Source organism: Cavia porcellus, unplaced genomic scaffold, assembly GCF_034190915.1.
Source record: "Cavia porcellus strain 051 isolate PalLab524CR breed Dunkin Hartley unplaced genomic scaffold, mCavPor4.1 scaffold_15, whole genome shotgun sequence".
Lineage (NCBI taxonomy): Eukaryota > Metazoa > Chordata > Mammalia > Rodentia > Caviidae > Cavia > Cavia porcellus.
This window is the reverse complement of record NW_026947498.1, coordinates 10,217,855-10,238,747: the sequence shown is the minus strand read 5'-3', so window position 1 is coordinate 10,238,747 and position 20,893 is coordinate 10,217,855. Positions and strand designations below refer to the sequence as shown.

Below are 20,893 nucleotides of genomic sequence, written 5' to 3'. Positions count from 1 at the left end.
CCTAGGGGTGGAGGCTTTTCCATGCCTGAACTACCCAGGCCCTGGCCCTCTCTGGGTATATCCTTGGGGACCAGCAGACTGAGCTGGGGTGCTTCTCTTTTTTTTTTTTTTTTTTTTTGTCTTTTTCATTTTTATCGGTACCAGGGATTGAACTCACGACCACCTGCTTGCAAGGCAGGTGCTTATGCTGCTGAGCTAAATCCCCAGCCCCTGGGTCCTTCTCTTTTACAAAAAAGAAACTAAGACCCCCAAAAGGGAATGTCCTGTCCCAAGGTTGCAGGCTGACACTGGGCTTGGCCTTCAGTTTCCCTGAGGTCCCAGTCCAGTTTCTCTGAGAGGTGCCCCTGTGGCCACTACCTATCCCCTCTATTACATGTCCAATGCCTGGACCTCGCCCCTGGGCCTTAGGAGAGGCTGAGGCTTATTGGGAAAGTCTTCCAACAAAGGTAGGTTACAACTGGAAAGGCCCCTTAACCTTGGAAGCAGGCAGTGGGCACTCTTCCTGGTCAGTTTACTGATCTATGAAATGGGGTAACAGGAAATGCATCCTGAGGGTTGGAGCCAGTACCTTGGGGGCCTGGCAGGAGTGCACAGTCGGGACTCATGCCACTTTCCTCTGCTTCCTGGCTGAATGAATAATATGGCAAGACAGTGCTTTCCCCTGCCCCCCATTTTTAATTTAGGAGGCTGGAGAGTGCCAGGCCAGCCAGGCCCGGGCTCTGCTGTGGCTGGTGATGGCTGAAGCACAGACCTCATGTCTCAGTTTCCCTAAATGCACATAGGTGCCACTTTCCAGTCTCAGAGCCAGTGCCCCACAGCCCCAGGCAGCTCCTGGCTGCCCCTCCAGTGTTTCCTCAGATGTCTGTGTTTGCTCAGATGTTTATGGGCTCCCTGACAGCCCCTAATCAAAGTGAGGTTAGATTATCTCCCGGAGATTCGCACCACCCAGACCGAGCCCTGGCCGAGGTCCACACAGGCAGGTGCATTCTTACTAGTTTTAAAAAGTGAGTGTTCAGTGTGTACTTAGACACAGCTGACCACCCCTCCCTGCCCGCCCCTCTCAGGTTACCCGCTCCAGAGTTTCCTGGACAGCCGCTGACACGTGGACCATGGGTTTGCTGCTCTTTTGAACTTAACAGTCCCAGAGATCACGCTGCACCCGTGTACGTGTACACAGAATCAGCACGTAAACACGTCTGGAAAATCATTAAATGAAGGCGCTGGAGTTTACTGGGTCGCTTTCAAGTCCTCTGTAATCACAGGGAGCCCCCAGCCAGCTCTCCCGCGCCCCAGCATCTGTCTGCGGGCTGAAGCCAGCGCTGCTTGGTTCCGGGAGTCCGGGCTGCTGAGCCAGGAACGCGCTTCTGCTCCACTCCAGACATTTTCTGAGCCATTGGAGGAGGCTCAGCAGCCAGCTCCTGGCTGCGGCTTCCAGCAGCTCCCCAACGAACCACCCGGCTCAGGACGTCCGGCTGGGACCCAAGGAGCCCGTGCAGGAAAGGGATGGGGCGGTCCACCCTGGACCTACCCCGGGGGTCCCTGCCTGCTTCAGGGTCGGGGCACACGGTGGCTGCTGCCCCTGGCTCGGGTCTCCAGCTAGGCGTGGACGACGACCAAGTGCGACCCTTTGTGGCCCGCGGGGCGGCTGCGGACAGGTCAAAGGGCACGCGTGGCGACACCGGGCGGGGGGTGGAGGCGGAGCCTGCGACGCCCCATCCGCTCTCTCCCGCCCCGGCCGCCCCTCCCCCACCCGCGTGTCCCCGTCCCCCTCCGCCCCGCGTGTCCCGCATCCCCCTCCGTCCCGCGTGTCCCCGTCCCCGCGCCGGCGGAACTCGGGGCCGCGCACAGGAAGTGGCGAGGCGGCGGGCGGGGCGGGCGCGGCGCCCACTGGAGCCCAGCGCAGGGCCGGGCGGGGACGGCGCGGGACGGGACCGGGCGACGGCGGGGCGCAGGTGAGCCGCGCGGGGCCTGTGCGCCCGGGGTGGGGGTCGGGCCCTGTGGCCCCGAGGTTGCCCGGCGTCCGCGCCGGGCGGTGCCCAGGCCGCGCTGCAGTGGGTCCGGGAGGGACCCCGCCGCCGCCTCACTGTCCGGTCTCGCGGCAGCCGCCGCAGGCTCCGCACGGTTCCCCGGGTGTGCTGGGCCCGGCGGGTGACCGGGGCGGGCGCCGGCAGCCGGGGCAGGGGCGACCCGGGAGCCCTCCCGCAGCCTCGGCGCGGCCTCTCCAGGCTCCAGGGCCTGCGAGGCACCCCGCTGTACGTGGAGGCAGTGGGGCCGGGGCAGCAGCCTGGCGGGCGGAGCACGGGCCCTGGGCAGTTCCACTTTCTGCTTGCTCAGCCCCAGGGCGGCAGGGAGGCTCGGAGGGAAGGCTGGCTGCAGGTGGCACTGCCCCAGCTGCCGACGGTGCCCGGTGCTCGGGTGTGACTTTGGCGTGCAGACCAGTGTCTGCGAGAACGGCCACCCTTGGGTCAGGTGACAGCTGACCAGTAACCAGACACCTCCCCGCCAGCCAGGGGACCCTGGGCAGCACATCCTGGGCACTTAGGAGAGGCTTAATTACCATTAAGCCCGGGTTAAAAAAATGTGCCGATGACATCTTGTGAACTTCGGGGAAAGTCTCGAGGAATAAAGAAAATGGTTTCACAAATGGCTTCTGAGACTTGGATGCGCTGTGCTGAGAGCTAAAGGTGGCCTCTGCCCGAAGCTAAGATCCAGGCAAAGGCTGAGTGTGGCCTGTGGCTGGAAGAGGAACTGGAGAGAGGTCAAGCCGGCTACTGATCGGACATCCCAGCCACGAGCTTCATGAGGGTCTCTGTGGGTTCTAAACTCTGGCGTTTGACCCCTGCCCACTCCCCTCCTCCCTGTTGTGGATAATCCCGGCCCTGTCCGCTGCCCCATGGTGTGGGGCTGGCCTGTGACTGCCCAACCTAGTGTCTTCAATGATATGCTGTCTTGGGGAGCAGCTGCCATCCAGCCCATCTGTGCTGGCCCCTGGCTCATCTGCACTGGGAGGGCCGGGCTGGGCAGGGCAGGGCAGAGGCTGGTTACAGTCAGGTGGCATGGGGACACAATGGGGGTGGTGGAGGGTGCTGTCTGCCTCCAGGGGACCTGGCCCTAGCCCAGCGGCTACCCTGTCCAGTGTGAAGCCAGTGGAAGATGGGTTTATACTGAAGGCAAGAAAGGCTGCCCTGGAACAGGGCTGCTGGGTGATGGATGTCCGCTGTGGGTGTCTGTCCTGGGTGGCACCGTCCTGCTCTCTACTTGGGCTTTGTCAGACACTGCTCCGCAGAAACTGAGAGGTCCAGTTACCTGTCCGGGGTGATGTCACACCTTGGCACAACTGGATGTAAGCTGAGATCCTGGGGACTCCCACTGTGAAAAGCTCTGAACTTTATCCCTGATTGAAGTAGAGGTGGTATCAGAATCTTTTTATAAACAGGGAAAAGGGGAAACCAAAGACCAAGTACTGTGGTTTGTTTGGTTTGGTTTTGCTCAGCAGACAGGGTGGTGTTAATTAGTCCAATCCTGTTTACAAGCCGGCTAACTAGTCCGGTCCTGTTTCCCCTGACAGGTTACTGCTAGTTATCGGCTCAGCTCATTTGCCCTACACGTGGTAGCTTGTCCACTTGCCCTGTCACTGACCAGTGGCCTTAGTTAGGTCCTGCAGCCTTTAGCATGGCCAGCGTCGGCCCTGTCCCCAGCCCAAGACACCTCTTGCCAAGCGGTGGCCCCCTGCACACACCTGACCCTCTCCGGCCTCATGGAAACTCCTGTGATTTCCTGGACTGTTACAGAGCAGGTGTGGACCAGGCCAGGCCATGTTCGATGGCTCCCTGCATGCTGACTGCTCCCTTTGTACAGGGCTTTTTGTGAGACTGAGCTGATTCCGTGACCAGTGCAGAGAAACTCCGTGGGGTTTTACTCTTGTTTAACCAAAGCATGCAGAGTGGTAAATGAGCCGTGACAAACTGTGGGCAGGGGGACCAGGACCACCCGTCATTCCTCAGACCACCTCCTCGGAACCTTGTATCAGTTCTGAGTTGTCTCAAAACGCCGCGCCCTGGGTAAAGGCAGGGAGGTTTATCTTCCCACTGCTGGTTGTTTAGAAGACCCTGCCATGTGCTGATTATCGCTGTCAAACCCGTGCACATCTGCACGCGTCCAGGTGTAGGGTGGGACAGAGATGGAGGCCACTCATCCTGCAGAGCTGGACCTGAGGCTGGCTGTGAGCACCGACCCCACTGCCTGGTCATCCCCGAGGGAGACAGGGCTTAGGTGGCAATGGCAGTGAGGTGGGAGCCTTCGAGAACCCTCCAGACATGACTGCGGGCCCCCTCCTGGCCGGGGTGCTCTGTGGCATGTGGCACTCAATACTGAGGCTGGGTGCTTCTGGGGTGTGTCATGAATACCGACCACCTAGGTCTCTTTCTTTCTTTTCTTTTTTCCATTTCCTTTTTTGTTTGTTTGTATGCTTTTTTGTTTTGCTTTGTTTTTGTTTTTTGCGACAGGATCTTACCATGTAGTTCAAACTGGCCTTGAACACAGTGATCTTCCTGCCTCAGCCTCCCAAGCTGGATCCCTTTTTGAAAGTTGATGCAGAAGGAAACCTGTATTAAACGACAGCAGCCAGTTTGATGTTGCCATGATTGCCACTGCAGCAGTGCTTTTGCCCGGCTGTGTGCCCAGGTGCCATCTCCCTGCTCTGACTGGTGGCAGAGTGCTGTGCTGGGGACCACGCAGGAGGCTTGGGCTTGGGTGGGCCTGGGATTCTGCGCAGGTCGCCCCTCGGTGCACTTCTGCTCTTCCTTGAGCCCTTTTGCTGACCTGAACATTTTCTAAGCCTGCGCTGACCTTAGGCTGGCCCTGCTTTATAAGCTGGCTTTGCTTATTGTGTTGTAAGGACGACTAGGAGAGTTGTCGCTGTGGCGTTTCCTGTGTCATTACTTTAGATTTCAAAGCAGTCTGAGGTCCCACTCTGCGGGGGGAGAAAGGGAGGCTCAGCGGGCCCCCAGCATGGCAGATCTTTTGGGGGTGATAGGGATTGGGGATTGAGCACAGACCTGTTTTACCTTTTTGAGGTTGAGTCCCCCTAAGTCAGTAAGTTGGGCTTGAGCTTTCCATCCTCCAGACTCCCTGGGCCACCAGCCAGCCCTGGCACAGCTGGCGCCCCCGGACTTGAGGGTCGGGGAGCGCAGGAGGGTAGGTGTGTGCTGCTGTTGCATCCCTTCGCATCCCCCTGCAGTCCCCCACCCCGCGACGCACGTGCTGACGCATTTCCCGCGGACTGATTGCTGGGCCTCACCTAATTGATTTGTTGAGTGGTAAACATTCTTTTTTTTTTACATTATTTTTTATCGGTACTAGGGATCCAACTCACAACCATGTGCTTGCAAGGCAGGCCCTTATGCCGCTGAGCTAAATCTTCAGCCCAACATTCTTTTTACACAGACACCAAGGAGTCGTGTACCTGTGGGGGTGCAGCATTACAGGCCCTATGTCTTCCCAGAATGCAGCAGGAGGCAGATGGTGGAGTGCAGGCTGCCCTAGTTTGGGGGATGTGGGAAGCAGGGGAAGGTCAAAGTGCAAAGGTTAACAGGAGGCTGCACTGGGGGGGGGGGCGGGAGGCAGGAGCAGGTGTGAGGGAGGCCTGAGGGCAGACCTGGGACTCCCAGTCCCTGCCAGGGGGGCAGGGTCTCAGCTGCAGCTCCCAGTGCAGCTCAGCAGGGCACTGGGGCCAGCATCGCCCTGGGGGAGGGGCTGTGTGTCCCTGAGGACCTGCCTGGAACAAGAGCCCCAGCTGCCCCACGGACCACAGCCTGCTGTCCCCTGCAGGGTCCCTGGGTGCCACTGGGAGGCTGCTATGTGACCTCCTGCTCACCAGTCTCTTTGTAACGGCCTCCCGGCAGGGACTCCAGTGCCAAGCCCACGGCTGCCCCGGAGCTCCAGTGTGGACAGCCCTTGCCATTCACTGTCGGCCACCATCACACATTTGGGTTTTACTCATGGGCATGTGACCTTGGACTCTCCAGGAGTGAAAAGGAGTTAGTGGTGCTGTACATGAAATATGGAACATCAGTAAGGAATGTAAGGAACGTAATGTGCTCTTTATCTTTTTTGATTTTTTTGGAGACAAGGTCTCGATATGTGGTCCAGGCTGGCTTCAGACTCACCTTGTGGCCCAGGCTGGCCTTGACCTCGCAGTGATCCTCCTGCCTCAGCCTCTGGAGTGCTGGGATTGAAAGCATGTAACACTGCGCCTAGCAAGATGCTCAGAAGATGTTACTGTAACATTAAAGAGAGGGGAAGCGGCCCATAGGTTGGGCAGCTGTAGTTTTAGAGATGCCTGGGCTGTGGAGGCCCTGGGCCCCAGGCCATCCCCAGGCACAGCTGGCACCCAGAGGGCCAAGGGTACAGGCAGCACTGGCACCCAGGGCCGGGCCCCAGTGGGCGGGGCTGCTCTCCGGAAGCTAGGCCGGCAGGGGTCCACCGCAGGGACCCCAGGTGGCTGGCCCTCCCTTTTGTTCTCTAAAGGTCACCCGTTTCTTGCTCCTAAAGTGTTCTTTTTGGTCACCGAAGTCTTAAGTGGAGCTGCTAGGTGGAGGGGAGCAGGGCTGGGCCAGGAAAGCAGGTGACAACATGGTTGCTGCCGCTGGGGCCGGCAACGTGGGTAGCAGGGCCTCTTCCCAGGGCTGGCTCACCTGGCCCACCACCCAGTGCCTCCACTGGCACAGCAGGGTCGCATGGGGCCAGCCCTGCAGTGTGCATGTTCTTCCCATGGAAGCCGGAGAACCTACTAAATGCCGTTGCCCCTGACCTCTGCCCCGGGGCACCATGTCCTGGTTCTGGAGTGTAGTGTTTAATTCTTGAATAAAGTGACGGAGCTGACTAAAGACACAGTGGGCACCTCCAAAGGGAATGGGAGAGAAATGAAAAGTTGCCTGGTGGTGCACGCCTGCAATCCCAGCACTTGGGAGGCTGAGGTAGGAGGATCACTGTGAGTTTGAGGCCAACATGAGCTACATAGTACAAGATCAGCCTGGACTACATATCGAGACTTTGTCTCAAACAAAAACCAAACAAAAAACCCCAAAATAAAAAACAATACAAAACAGAAAGAGAGAGAGGTGAAAGAAGTGAAAAACTCCTGTGCAGAGGAGACCAGAAGAGCTGCTGTCCGGCTCAGCCCGGGTGCTGGACCAGGACAGGGTTCCCTGGAGGCAGCTGGGGCAGGATCTGGGACCAGGGCAGAAGCTGGGACCAGGTGGCAAGTGCCAGTCCAGTAAGGAGACGAACTGGCTGCAGCATCTCCGAGTGCCTGCAGGGCCCCCAGCAAGGCCCGCGGGAAGACCCAGTCTGTGGCTGGGAGGCTGAGGTGGGAGGATGGTAAGTTTGAGCAGAGCCTGGGCAACTTAATGATTTAGTGAGACCTTGACTCCAAAGTGAACAGCTAGACAGAGTCAGGAATGTAGCTTGGGGTGACAGCCCTGGGTTCAGTCCCCAACACCCCCCAAAAAGGACCAGGTCTAGGAGGAGGGCGCCCTCAGAACACGCTGCAGGTGCTGTGAAGGTGTGCCTGGCTTCGCTCCTCTTCGTCCAGCAGCCAGTTCTCTGCGTGCTTGGCCATGCTCTGCCTGGGGTGGGCCACCTCAGTGCTGAGACTCGGGGTCCCCTTGACTTGCAGGGTGAGCAACTCAGTGTTACCCAGTGGGTGCTGACTTGATTTTCTCACCGAGACGGATGTCCCCATCCGTGTCCGGGCCACTCAGGCCGTTTGTCTGCTGGGCTGTCCTCTCCCCTTCCTTTATGTGTCTCTGTCCTGTGCATTCTATTTTTTGTTTTTGTCTTTCTGAGACAAGGTCTTGCTATGTAGTCCAGGCTGGCCTGGAGCTTGTGGCAGGTGATCCTCCTGCCTCAGCCTCTGGAATGCCGGGGTGACAGGCGTGCACCACTGTACCTGATGGCCTGTGCTTTGTCGCACCCTTGGGGTCCCCTTCTCTGGTTGTCCTGGGTGCGTCATGCGTCTCCTCCCAGCCTGGTCTTGTGTTTTTTGCTTAATTTTATTTCTGCCCACAGCGTTTTTGATTGACTGTAGAATCTACCTGGCCATCGAGTCTCAGGGCCTGTCGCCCACGCCCCTGGACGGCTGAAGGCTGCTTCCTCTGTCTTCATGCCGGGTGGCAGAGTCGGCTGAGCAGCTGTTGCTGGGTGTCCCCACGGGTACCCTGTACCCCTGCCCTCTCACACGCCAGGCTTCCGTTTAGCCCTAGGTTCCCCAGTTATTTTTGCTGCTTCTGCGATTGGTGCGTTTGAATGAGTCTTCTGGTTGTCAGCAGGTCTGGAGGAGGTGCTGTGGGTGGCCCTGTCTGGTCCTGGGGTCAGCGCCGATGGCCACTTGGTCTGAATTCCTGTGGCTCCTCAGAGCCAAGGAAGCAACAGCAAAGATGCAGAGAAGCTGAAGCAAAGGCCCTGAGGAGGCAAAAGGTGATTGAACTTCCTGAAACAGGGGTGTGAGACCACAGGACAATGCCCAGATTTAAAGACCCAGCCCCAAAACAAGCATCTGAGATGAACATACACTTCTAAGGTGAGGAAGTACAAACAGCAAATCAATATGTGAGAAAATTTCAACAGCATTGGCCATTCGAGAGATGCAAATTAAAACAACACTGAGATTCCACCTCACCCCAGAGAGAATGGCTAACATCAAGAAATTAAGCAATAAATGCTGGAGGGGCTATGGGGAAAAGGAGCCCTTCTCCACTGTTGGTGGGAGTGCAGACTGGTGCAACCACTGTGGAACTCAGTGTGGAGCTTCCTCAGAAAACCAGGACTAGAGGTCCCATTTGATCCATCTATTCTCCTTCTGGGTATCTTCCCAGAAGAATTAAAAACATCACACCACAGTGATATATGTGCACCCATGTTTATAGCAGCACATTCTGTAACAGCCAGACCTTGGAAACAATCTACATGCCCATCTACTGAGAAATGGATAAAAAAGATGTGTTTTTATATAGTGAAATACTACTCAGCTGTAAAGAAGGATACACCAGAGACAGGTAAATGGATGCACCTTGAGAACGTACTCATAGTGAAATAAGCCAGATGTGCACGTGGAATTGTCTTAGTGTCTCCCTGGGGTGAGGAGCTGAAAGAAACTACTTACATCAAAGATAGTTAAGATATACTGCTGATTTCTCACAGCTCATTAGAGAGAGGTGTGTGCTAGTATTTTTCAGAGGACCAGAGGCAGGTATCATTCTCTGGGTTACTGATTTGAAGACAACATTGTGCAGTGTGTGTACCATTGTTACTCCCGATTGTTGTGTTTTGAAATTTTGTTTTATAATTTTTTTCTCTTAAACCCCACAGGGCGAGGCACGCCACCCTCCCGGGCTGCTCCTGTGGGCTGGGGACACTGTAGGCAGGGGCTGCTGTGTCCCCAGTGGGAAAGGACAGGGAAGCGGCTGCAGCCACACTGGGAGCTCCAGGCCTGTGGCACCGAGGAGCGGCCACACAGGGTGGTGGAGCCTTCCTGCTGGGTCAGCTTCTTCTGCACATATGGAGCCTGCAGGGGTGCAGGACAGGAGGAGGGGTTAGAGGCCCAGTGCGCCAAGGATACCCCACAGGAGGGCAGAAGGAGGGAGGCTGCTGTGTGCCTGGGGCCTCCGGAGCCCTGGGCCAAGACCAGAGGGCAGCAGGGTGGGGTTTGGGGAGGGGAGGGCACAGGGCGGGTACACTGCTGTCTGCCTGCTCTGTGAGGTGCTGTTCTGCTCCGCAGTTCTGCGGTTCTCTCGTCCTGGCGGTTCTCAGCTCTCCCCACGTCTCCCGCTTCTCTCCCCTTTTCTGTTTCCGTTTTCTCTCTGAACATCGTTATTTTATGCACTGCACCTAATATTAAAAATCACCATAAATAATAATACCGAATATGACAGCACGCCTGTTTATGTATTTACTTATTTTTTATTTGGCCGGGCCTGGTCTTGAACTGGAAGCACCTCTCCTGAGTGCTGGGGTGATAGGCTCGAGACCCCAAGCTTAGATTTTCTGTTTTATTGTACTGTCTGCTCTAGAGCTTGAGCCCAGAGCCAGAAGTGCTGGGCACACTTTCCCCTGAAACCTCATCCCAACCTTGGAAGTCACCTTCCTGGAGCGCCCCCCCCCCTCCCCCCGCCACCTCTGCTTGGTGCAGTTTGGTTCCTGGCTGTGTAATTCAGGTCCTGGGCCTGTCCAGTGAGTCTGTCTGTGGCCTCCCACGAGGCCAGCCCAACCCTCTGGGGGAAAGCGGTGTGGGAACCTGCCCGGGTAAAGCTCTGGTGACAGCTGGGGAGTGGACCTGGCTGACAAGGAAGGTGCTGCTGTGGGCACCAGCTCTGGTATGGTGCCGCCTCAGGAGGGGCAGGGCGGTCTCTAGGCCGAGACCAGCGGCTGCTCCCCAGCCTGTCCCTAGCCAGGCTGCAGCTCTTAAGCTGAACTTTCTTCTCCGTTGCCTGAACAACCAAAGGCACACTTGTGGGGGCCTCTGTGCTGGGGCTTCCTCCAGGCCCCTGTGTGGCGGCCAAGAGGCCGCTGTACTGTGCCTTGCCCAACACCTGATGTGCCCGGCAGTGGAGAGGGCGCTGTCTCCAAGGTAGAAGTGGGGTGGAAGGGCAGGGTTGCGAGTGTGCAATTTGGGGTGATGTCTCCTTGGGGACTCTGCCATGGATTCTTCTGGGATCCACAAATCCGATCCTCCATCCTCTCCTTCACCGTGTCCGAGCCTGGGCCACCAGGAGTCCTTCCTCCAGATCCCAGCAACCTTCCTGACTCTGCCTCCAGTGTGCTGCATTCCCACTGTCCTCAGCTGCTTCACCACGTCCCCTACCTGGTCTGCTTGACCTAGGGCTCAGCAGGCAACATCACCTCTCCTGTCCTCCATAGACCCTGTGTTACACCAGCACCATGCCAAGTTCTGGACCAGCTTGGTGCCATCACCCAGACTCTGATCTGACGGGTGCACCCCCCACATGGCTGCACCACTGTTACTGGGGCCAGGGGACTCTTCTGGGGTGGGGGGCTATCTCCAAGGCCCTGCAGAACACAGAAGGGGCCTGGCAGAGCCTGGTGCCCTGGCTCAGCGTCACATGGGCTCTGGTCCTGGCTGTGCCCAGGGTTCCAAAAACCTCAGCTGGCAGTAGAATCAACTGCAGGGCAGAGATAGGAAAAGGGGTGGAGCCGGGGCGGGACCCGCTGCCCCCTGTGGCCAGGGATGGATGGAGGGAGGGACGGACACAGAGCTGAGGCAAGCCTGGGCCAGGACAGCATGCTGACCACATCAGCAAAGGACCACCTGGGGCTGAGCAGAGGGAAAAGGAGAGACCTGGCAGGAAATAACCCTGGAGCCCTTCAGGGGAAGGAGATTGGAGAGCAAATGGGAAGCACCAGCTGGTTTTCCTCTTCATTTGTCGTTTTCTCTGTTTCAGTTTGCTCTGTGGTGCTGGTGCTGGGGGTCTAGCCCAGGGCCTGGCGCTAGGCAAGGGGTCTGCTGCTGGGCCCTCCCAGCTGCACCATGTCCTCAGTTTCCCCTTCCCAGTTTTATGAAACAATTTAGTAATGTTATCAGTTTTATTCTGTAGCTTGTGATTGTATTGTGTTTTCAGGAATGGGCCAGTTTTCTTTTCTTTTCTTTTCTTTCTTTTTTTTTATCGGTACCAGGGATCGAACTCACGACTGCCTGCTGCAAGGCAGGCGCTTATGCCGCTGAGCTAAATCCCCAGCCCCCAGTTTTCTTTCTCAGTTAAAAAACACTCTGGCTGGCTGTGCTGGCTCAAACTGTAATTCTGGCACTCTCTGGGAGGCTGAGGCAGGAGGTTGGCTAGTTTGAGCCCAGCCCAGGCAACGTAGCAACTTAGACCTTGTCTCAAAAAACAGCCGGGATGCAGCGTGGTGTAAAGGCCCTGAGTTCAGTACTCGGTGCTGAGCAGCGGCGGCCATGAAAAGCCTCAGACAGAGGTTTGGAGGGTGCGCCTCTCAGCCTTGGGAGATGAGTTGACAGCCAAAGGGTTTTTGAGGCTCCACACGTCAGAAGTTCTCCAGGTCCAAGCAGGAGAGGGGAGTATTGTGCTGGGTAGCACGCAGCTGGGGCGCATCAGATGGAAGAGGAGTTCTACGCTGATCCCATTAAAAGTTGGATGTCATGGCTGAATAAAACGTTACTGAATTATTTCTGCCTTTCTCCTTTTGGGGGCTGCTGGGCACCAAACCCAGCGGCTAAGCGAGTCCCTGCCAGGAAGCAGGACATTGCTGCTCTGCGTGCGTGCGTGCGTGTGTGTGTGTGTGTGTGTGTGTGTGGTGCTGGGGCTCGGACTCAGGGCCTGGTGCCGCTGCACCCGAGCTCTACCTCACCCTGGCCTTACCATTCTGTTCCTGGATGACTCCAGAAACCTAAAGCTGCAGCTGTGGCCAAGGATCACCCCCATCAGGCTGGCGGAGTCTGAGCCAATGCTATGTGGGGTCCTTATGGCCCTGGGGTCCTACATCTGAGGTCCCCGTGGCTGTGGTGGGGCTCATGCTGGAAACAGCTTAGATACTGTGCATTTTGTATTTTGTGTCCTCGATGATTATGTGACATCCCTTGCTGGGGTGGAGAGGATTTCAGGGGTCATCTGCACCTCCTTTCAGTGTGGTGTGTGTTTCTGTCTGGGAACACCTGGGCTGTCTATACCTGGGCTGTTTACACTGCTGGCCTCAGCTGTGGCGTGGGGGAGGGGGTATAGGGGGTGGCAGTTCCTCCTCCCCCAAGTGAGTGTCTTGGGCTGCAATGCTGCAGACTGGGTCTAAAGTAGACCTGTGTTGCTGTCTGGGGTGAGCCAGGTCTGGGGGACCTACAGGGAACCCCACTGCACAGTGGCCCCTGCTCCAGTGTCCAGCAAGCTAGGCCCTGTGTCTCTTGTAGCCATCAGTGCTGTGGTCTGTGTCTGGGCAGGCTTTGTGTCCTGGGATGCTACACAGGAGGTGGTACCCAGCTCTGCTGGTTGTCTCTGTCCTGGCTGGCCATGGGGCAGACCCAGTGCCACAGCCTCTCCCGGATCCCCTGGGCTGCTTTTGTGGTGCCAGGCTCCCGGTGCCCAGATCAGATTGAATGCCAGGCCGCTGCAGGGCCTCTGCACCACAGCCAACCTCCTCGCCCTTTATTTGTGAATTTCCTGGCTCATAGAAAAGCAAGGGACAGACACAAGGCTGTGACACTAGTGGCTGCTGTCACTTGTCTACTTCTGGTGGGATGCTCCCAGCTCTGGAGCCACCGTGACCTGTGACCAGGGACACCTTGTGGGCTGATGGCCTTAGGGACCCTAGGGCAGTGATACTGGGGTCATGGCCTCCTCGGGACAGGGGGACAAGAGGCCCCAGGGCCAGGGGTGAGATGGAGAGGCAGCTTCCCACTGTCCTGTGCCAGCCCCGTACCCTGCCCATCCCTAACATGGTGGCACCAGGAAATAAACAGGTTTCGCTGAGATTGCTGTTTGTGGCGTGGTTTTGAATTTCTGAGTGCTTATCCTTGGCTGGAGATAGCAGCCGAGCCGTCCTGGTCCTGCTCAGGGACTTCCCTAACCTGAGGGCCCGTGGCTGCCTGCGCCACACTGCCTGGTCCTGGTGCTTCCTGCTCCCCCAGCAAGCCTGGTGTTGGGCACAGTGGCTGGCGGCCTGCACTGTGCAGGGATGGTGCCTGTGTGTCCCACATGAGTGGAGGGGACACAGCCATGGTGCACACGCATGGCCCTGCCCACTGACCTCCTTGCCCTGCTCGTCAGAGTTCATGGTCATGGCTCCTTGTCCCTGAAGACACAGCACCGGTTCCCTGGTCCAAAGCCACCTCCACTGCCACCATCCCACTGTGTCTCCTCAGCACCTCCTCCAGGACAACAACCCCAAGCAGGTACAGACACTCATGCATGTTAATCTGCATATCCGTATCAGACACTGTGGTGTTGTTATTTTAGCTCCTCTGTGCGTGATGTCTGCTAAGGAAGTTGGAGAAAAAGTCTGGGACATCTGTAAGCCTCCAGCACATCTGCTCTTGATGTCTATTCGGGCGTGTGGCGTGTGTGCCCCTGCTGTGGGGATGGTGCACCTGTTGGAGCTGGCGGTGGTGACGAGCGTGCAGGCCAGAGGTTCGCCTCCACCTGCCTCTCCATGGTCTGGGCTTGCTGGGGCTGGCCTTTGCCTGGTCCATTCTGCTCCTGAGTGTCTGGGCCCAGGATATCGGTCTGTGTGGCTCCCCGCTGAGCTTTGTTCTGCAGTGCTGTGGACAGGTGCAGGCTGCGTGCTCGAGAAGGTCTTCCGGCTGTAGCCTCAGCCTTAAACTTCCTTACTGTCTCAAACGTGTTTGTAGGTTACTTCAAACCATTTATTCATTCTTTTAACTCTCAGGGTTCTTGGGGTATGTCCTTGCCACCTGTGAGTTTAACAGTATTTTCCTTCCCCATCCTGGGTGTTCCTTTTTCTCCCTTTCTGTGCTGGCTGGTGTCCCCAGGGCTCGGGGCTGCAAGGCTCCTGGTCACAGCCAGCGTTGCTGGGTCCGTTGAGCGTGACATTCACCCAAGGGTTTGGGTCTGCGGTGCCCAGTGCCGTGTGCTGAGGGTGCTGGCTGGCGCTGCTGGGGGGCATAACAAGGGCCTAGTGGGAGGAGTCAGGAAACGGCGCCCTCCCACGCACTGTGTAATCAGTCTCTCCCTTTTTGCTTTTGCGTCCTGGCCACATCTTGGGCAGCCTCGCCCACCTGCACTGTGCTGCCGGTTCCATAGGCCAAGGGCAGCAGGGCCCCGACTGTCCCAAGAGCTCTGGATCCGAGAGCCCAAAGTTCTGGTGCTCTGCCAACCTCAGCGTTTGCCACGGCCACGGAGGCAGCCCCGGGCCTGTGCCTGGTCCTGACAGGCTTTGTGCCTTTGCTCCTCTTTCTTTATCTTGGTCTCGCATGACAAAATGCTGTAGGTTTTATTGATCCTTTCTCAGAACCAACTCTGGGGCCTTTTCTGTATTTTGTATTTTATTAATTTCTGCTTTGAAAATTATCCCTTCTGGGCTGGGGATTTAGCTCAGTGGCATAAGCACCTGCCTTGCAAGCAGGCGGTCATGAGTTCGATCCCCAGTACCGCTAAAAAAAAGAAAGAAAGAAAATTATCCCTTCTCTTTGTGTTAACTTTGATTTTTGCTTTCCTTTTTCTTTGAGGCAGGATCTCACTCCGTATCCCAGGCTGGCCTCAAACTCATGGCAGTCCACCTGTCTCAGCCCTCCCAGTGCTGGGTACAGGCTTGTGTCATTATGCCTGGCATTTTTCTAACTTTTTGAGGTATATTTATGTCATCTGTGGCAGTCTTTTAAAAATCTCTAATGTGCTCTGAGTCATTCCCTGTAAGAACTGATTTGGCGGAAGCTATAAGTTGTGATGTGAAATATTTTTGTTACTGTTCAATTCACGTATTACGTTTTGACTTAATGTTTGATGGCTGGATTTTGGAAATGCCTTTTTGTTCTTTTGGGTTTACACTATAGGGCTTGAAGATCTCCTCCCTGCTCGGGTCTCTGTCTCTTGGGCTCCCTGAGATTTGCTGATAGCAGGAGCTTGCCAGCACCTGTGCTCCCGTCCTCGGGGAATGGCAGGCACTGCGTGCTTCTCGTGTCCCCGTGCATGCAGAGTGGGAGCTGCAGGGTCCCCGGATGGTGGCTGTGTCCTCTCCTGCTGTGCAGCTGGCCCTGTCCGGCTCCACTCCCAGAACGAGGATGATCAGCCTGTTTGCTCTGGCTGCTTTACCAATCAAGATTTGAAGCTCTCTGGTGCAAGGGACTCCTTAGGACAGTGAGGGACACAGAATGGGAGGTCACAGAGTTCCTGGGGTGGGGGTTTGGGGTGGGGGTTTAGCGTGTGTAGCCTGCTGCAAGCTTGTTGTGTTCACAGTGCTGAAACCTTGTAGGGCCTGCAGGAGGTTGAGGTGCTGGGTAGGGGCAGCTGCCCTGCTGGGTCCAGAGAGGCACTGGACAGCCACCGTCCTCCCCAGGATCTTGCGGGTCACTCCCCAGGCTGCCTCTGACTGGAGGGAGGCCCCAGCAGCCTCAGTGACTCAGATTTGCATTCTGGGTTAACTCAGCCAGCAGGTTGGCTTTGCACTGTTTCCCAGGCGTAGAGATGCGCTCCCAGCGAGCTGGTGCACTGACAGCAGAAAAAGGGAGCAGGGGCTTCTATTGCTCCGGGCCAGCCTGAGGTCCTGGTGGGCTCTCAGGGGACCCCTGCAGGCCCAGCCAGAAGCCTGCTCCAGCTCAGTGAAAGCCTGACAGTGCAGAATTCCTGTTCTCCCCTCCCCCCACCCAACTATCATCCAAGCACTTGGGACACTGAGGCAGGAGGATCTCTGTGAATCTGAGACCAGCCTAGATACAGAGCAAGACCCTATGTCAAAACAAAACAAAAAAATTAGCAGACAGGAATGTCCAGTAGGTCATGTGTGTACTCACATTTCTGTGCTTCTGTATTCAATGGCGGGGAAAATGGGAGTAAAATAAAGAGAAACAGCAGATACCAAAAAAGGCCGAAAGGAGTCTAGAGATGGGAAGCACACTGGCCAGGACTGACAGGCAGGTGGCGCAGGAGAAGAGGGCTGCAGTGTTGCCCTTCCGTTGTGAGGCACCCTGCGAACAGATCTGGGAGCAGAAGTGTTTGCTCCAGCTCATGGTTCTGAGGCCCCCTGTCTGAAGGTGGCCTTGCAGCAGAGGATGTGGGAAGCAGGGACAGAGCCCAGGGGGCAGGGGCAGGGACAGGATGCTGTGCTCAGGTGCATGCCCAGTGGCCCGCTCTCTGCCAGACCCACGCCTGCCTGTCTCCTCCTGGTGATCGGGCAGGTTAGGATTCCATCAGCGTCAGCAGCTGGGAGTCAGCGCCCTCCTGCCCAGCCGCTCCCCAAAGCCCACCAGCCCGCCCCTGCAGCTGGCCCTCAGGGCAGTTCAGATGTAACTCAAACCTCCCCATGCTTGAAATGACTCTGGGAGGAGGGACACAGAGGAACTGGCAGGAACCACACTTTGGTAATGCCTGGGACTGCTCTCTGGAGGGCACCCATGAGGGAGGCTGGGAGAGGCGGTGGCTGGGGCTGACATTTTTCCAGCTGTGGCAAAACCTCATCTCCACAAAGCTCAGCAAGCACTGGGCACAGGGAGAAGCACTGGGTGCCCATGGTAGAAGCAGCCAGAGGTAAAAGCCTGTTACCTGTGGAGGAGCAAAGTGCACAGGAAAACCGGAGGCTCCAGACCCGGAGAGTGGCTTCGGCCGCCTCCATTGTGATGAGCGTGGCTGGAGCCGGCTGTGGGTCTGCATGGGGCTGGTGCCATGAGGCTCCCGGAGGGGAACGCAGAGGCCTGTCCCGCTCAACGCAGTCCTCCAAAAAAGCTCTGGGCTTCGCTTCTCGAAGTTGTCACTGCCGGTTGAGGATGGCTGCTGGCGAGGGCCCTGCCCGAGTTCCTGCCTGGAGCCACCCCTGCAGGTGCAGCCACACTGGGGCTCAGGACTCCTGTGTGCGGGGAGGGCACATGCTCCAAATTGCAGTGCTGTTTTGCTTTAAAAGCAGAATCCTGAGGCCTGCCACCACACAGGACAGTGTGTGGGGCACAGACAGCCCGAGGCAGGAAGGGAGGGACCTGATTTCCGTCCTGGAGCAGGGCCTTCCGGGGCCTGAATGCCGGCCACCCTCGTGGCTGCTGGGTGTCGCTGCAGTGCTCAGGCATGGTCGGGTGAGTTTGGTGTGTGTTCCTCGAGATTTAAAGCCCACGAGTGCAGGGCACTCGTGTCCCTCGGCTGCTGTGCCCAGCGTGGCAGTAGTGGCCCCAGAGAGGCCCCTGGGCTGTGAACCATGCCTTTGCGTGAGTCAGTGGCCTTCCTCTCTGGGAGGCAAAGCAGAGCTGTGACTCAATTTCCCTGGCTTTCTGCCTTTTGGAGGCTCAGGGACTGGCTCCTGCCTGGCTCCGAGATACCTTCCTGTCCCATAGATGCAGCTCATTGACAGTGTGTCTCCTTCCAGGCCCTTCCAGTCGGACACCTGTGAGGACGGCCGTGCCCGCCCTGCTGACCCCGTGCCGTGGTGAGTGAGGTGAGTGGCTGCTCACCTGTGCGTGCACCTGGGCTTCCTGCACAGCCCCGGCGTGGGGGTCCGGGAAGAGGCTTCTGTTGCAGGGAGCCCGAGGCACCAGTGGAGCCTGGGTCACACTGGCCGGCGGACGAGTCCCGCCCCACGCTGAGGGACCTTGGGCAGCATCTCTCCGTGCTCCAGTGGCCCCTCTGGGACAGCACCTGGGCCCTGTGACTGGCGTTGTGAGGGCTGGAGCCTCCTGCCTTCCCTCTCAGACCAGGAGATCCCTGGTGGGCTCAGTCTGCGTAGCTAACCTCTGGGCCTGCTTGTGATCAGGGAATGCTGGGAATGTGGTTGGTGCAGCCTCCCTGTCCCTTGCTGGTCTGGCTTGTGGTTGTGACTATCGTTGTCACCATTGCATGACTGTGTGGCCTGAGCCTCGCTGAGACGCCTCCTTTGTGTCCCAACCAGGACTCTGTGGGATGTCACCCTTGGAGGTGTTATTTTTGGTCTGGGAAATGGAGCTCAGGACCTTGCACTTGCCAGGCAGGCGCTGTGCCGCTGAGGTAGGTCCTGGCCCTGGAGTTATTTTATTGTGGCTGCACCTTTTGTGATGGTGGCATCCGAGTGACCACGTGTGGCTCTTCTTGTTGCCTGGAGCCCTGGACTGCTCCCCGAAGTGTCGGCGTTCAGCTCCCTTTGCCGCCTGAATTGCTAAATCTGCTGAATCGCCTGAGTGGCTGCTACTCTGTTGCAAGAAGAAGGAGCTATCCCCTAAAGTCGGGTTCACAGCTAAGCTGTTTCTGTTGACTTAAATAAAGGTCACCTAGTCCAGGCTAGGGACAAGGCGAGGCCATGAGGTGGTCAGCAGGTCAGCGGGGGCCCACAGCTGGTAGTACAGGGGACAAAGGCCATGTCGGGGTAGCTAGCTCTGCGGGAAGCTGAGCCTAGAAAGCCAGGGATGCTGGGCAAGTTGTCCCCACCTTTCCAGTTATGGAGGCTAAGCTTCTGTCCCTGAAGAGGGCTGGGAAGGGAGGAAGAAAAGCAGCAGGGTGGGGCCGCTATTCTCTCCCGGGGCATGGGAGTGGAGTCCTGGGCCTGCATCTGCTAGCGTCCCTGAGCCCCATCCCCAGCCCCAGCTCAGCACTTTTGTAAATACTTATTTTATCTTATCTTTCTGTCTTTTTGAGACACAGTCTCGTTATGCAGTTCAGGCTGGCTTTGAGCTTTCAGTGATCTTTTGTCTCAGCCTCTAGAGTGCTAGGATTATAGGTTGGTTGTTTGTTTTTTTTTTAACCAGGAATCGAACTCAGGAACTTGTGCTTGCCAGGCAGGCATTTAAGCCACCGAGCTGTGTCCCTGATGGACTAGGATTTTAGGTATGCACCATCACATCTAGCAGAGCATGTTACCCCAGCACCGGGGAGGCTGAGGCAGGAGAGGCACTAAATTCAAAGCCAGCCTGAATTACATAGGGGACCCTGGCTTGATAAGTGAAAAACCAAGAAATGAGACAGGGAAGATCAGACGGATCCAGACAGATGACCCTCCTGTGCTGCAGTCCACAGTGGCTGATCAGGGATCGAACTCATGACCTGCCAGGCTGGTGCTTATGCCACTGAGCTAAATCTCTGGCCCACTGATTCTGACATTTATGCCATCGCCTTTGTTCCTGGCTTGAGCCTGTGTCTCCCAAAGCCCACCCAGGGGTGCCCTCAGCAGGAGGGGCTGACCCAGCATTCCAGACTGCACAGTGACTCTCTCAGAAGGGGTGAGCGGTTGGCAGTGATTGTGGCTTTTGGACCATGGGCAGCGGAACTCCGTTCCTGGGCTTCACCCGGGTACTCCTGGGTGCCCCTTGGCTGTCCCCAGGACTTGTTTGGGGTGACCTCTGGGGTAACTGGCCAACCTGCTATGCCGTAGCCTGCCCTGGACCATGTGTGGCTTCGCTCTGAGCTTTGTGGGGTTCTTCTGCAGTAACTTGAAGTTCCTAACGTGGTCTCCTTTGCACGGGTTCGGGTCATAGCCCTGTCCACTGTTCTGTGCTTCTGTCCCTCTCGTTGCCTTGGCTCCCTGAGAAGGCTGGGGGTGCACATTGTCCCCCACTGCCGGTGACCGTGATGAGACGGCAGGAGCGAGGTCAGTCTCAGCCCTTGGGGTCCACCTGGACCCAGTGAGAGGGAGGCGGAGCCAGGGCTTTGGGTGTCTGCATCACTGTTCCCAGGGCCACCAGGAATGCCAGGCCCGTTGTCTTGGGAGAACCAGAGCTCTGTGGGTGGCGGTGCAGCTGGTACAGGATTGGTCCTTCATGGGCAGCATGGGAAGCCACTTTGCTGATTAGAAGGACCCACGGGATTGACTTCTGCCAGGTCAGATGCTCCCAGCTTCCTCCTATATTGCAGGAGTTTAAATGTGGACGGCAGCCCAGTATCTCTGCCCTGCTGGTCCTGCGCCTCTGTGAGAGGTGGCAGCAGAGGGTGATCTGTGCCCAATGGAGAGGAGCGAGCCCCAGTTAACTCCTCGGTACCAGGGGTCTCCCAGCCCTGGAAGTCCTGGTGGTGGGGGGAGGAGGAGAAGATGAGAGTAGTGACGAGCCGTGTGGCACAGAGGGCCGCTGACCCTTGATGCAAGGCCCAAACCTTGCACTCCGAGTGCTGATGGGCAACATGGGACAGCCAGGGCTCCAACTCTGCCCAGCCACGCCACGTCTGACTGCTGAGACCCCGCAGGGATGAGAGGTTTGACCTGCAGACAAGTCAGTTTTTTCTTAATATTTGTTTTACTTATAGGAGTAACATGATTG

The 20,893-nt window shown here is 57.2% G+C and overlaps 1 protein-coding gene across 6 annotated transcripts in view; it reads left to right on the top strand.

Moving 5' to 3' along the window:
- The first annotated feature begins 1,831 nt into the window (after positions 1-1,831).
- Positions 1,832-20,893, top strand: part of Agpat3 (1-acylglycerol-3-phosphate O-acyltransferase 3) — a 55,095-nt gene continuing 36,033 nt past the window's right edge. For 2 of the 6 annotated variants that reach the window (XM_063224611.1, XM_063224607.1), the window contains exons 1-2: positions 1,832-1,952; positions 18,043-18,102. The gene's annotated coding sequence lies outside the window, so the exon portion shown is untranslated. Of the gene's footprint in view, positions 1,953-18,042; positions 18,112-20,893 lie in introns of all 6 variants that reach the window. The other 4 variants (XM_063224605.1, XM_063224613.1, XM_063224609.1 and 1 more) reach the window with 3 other exon arrangements.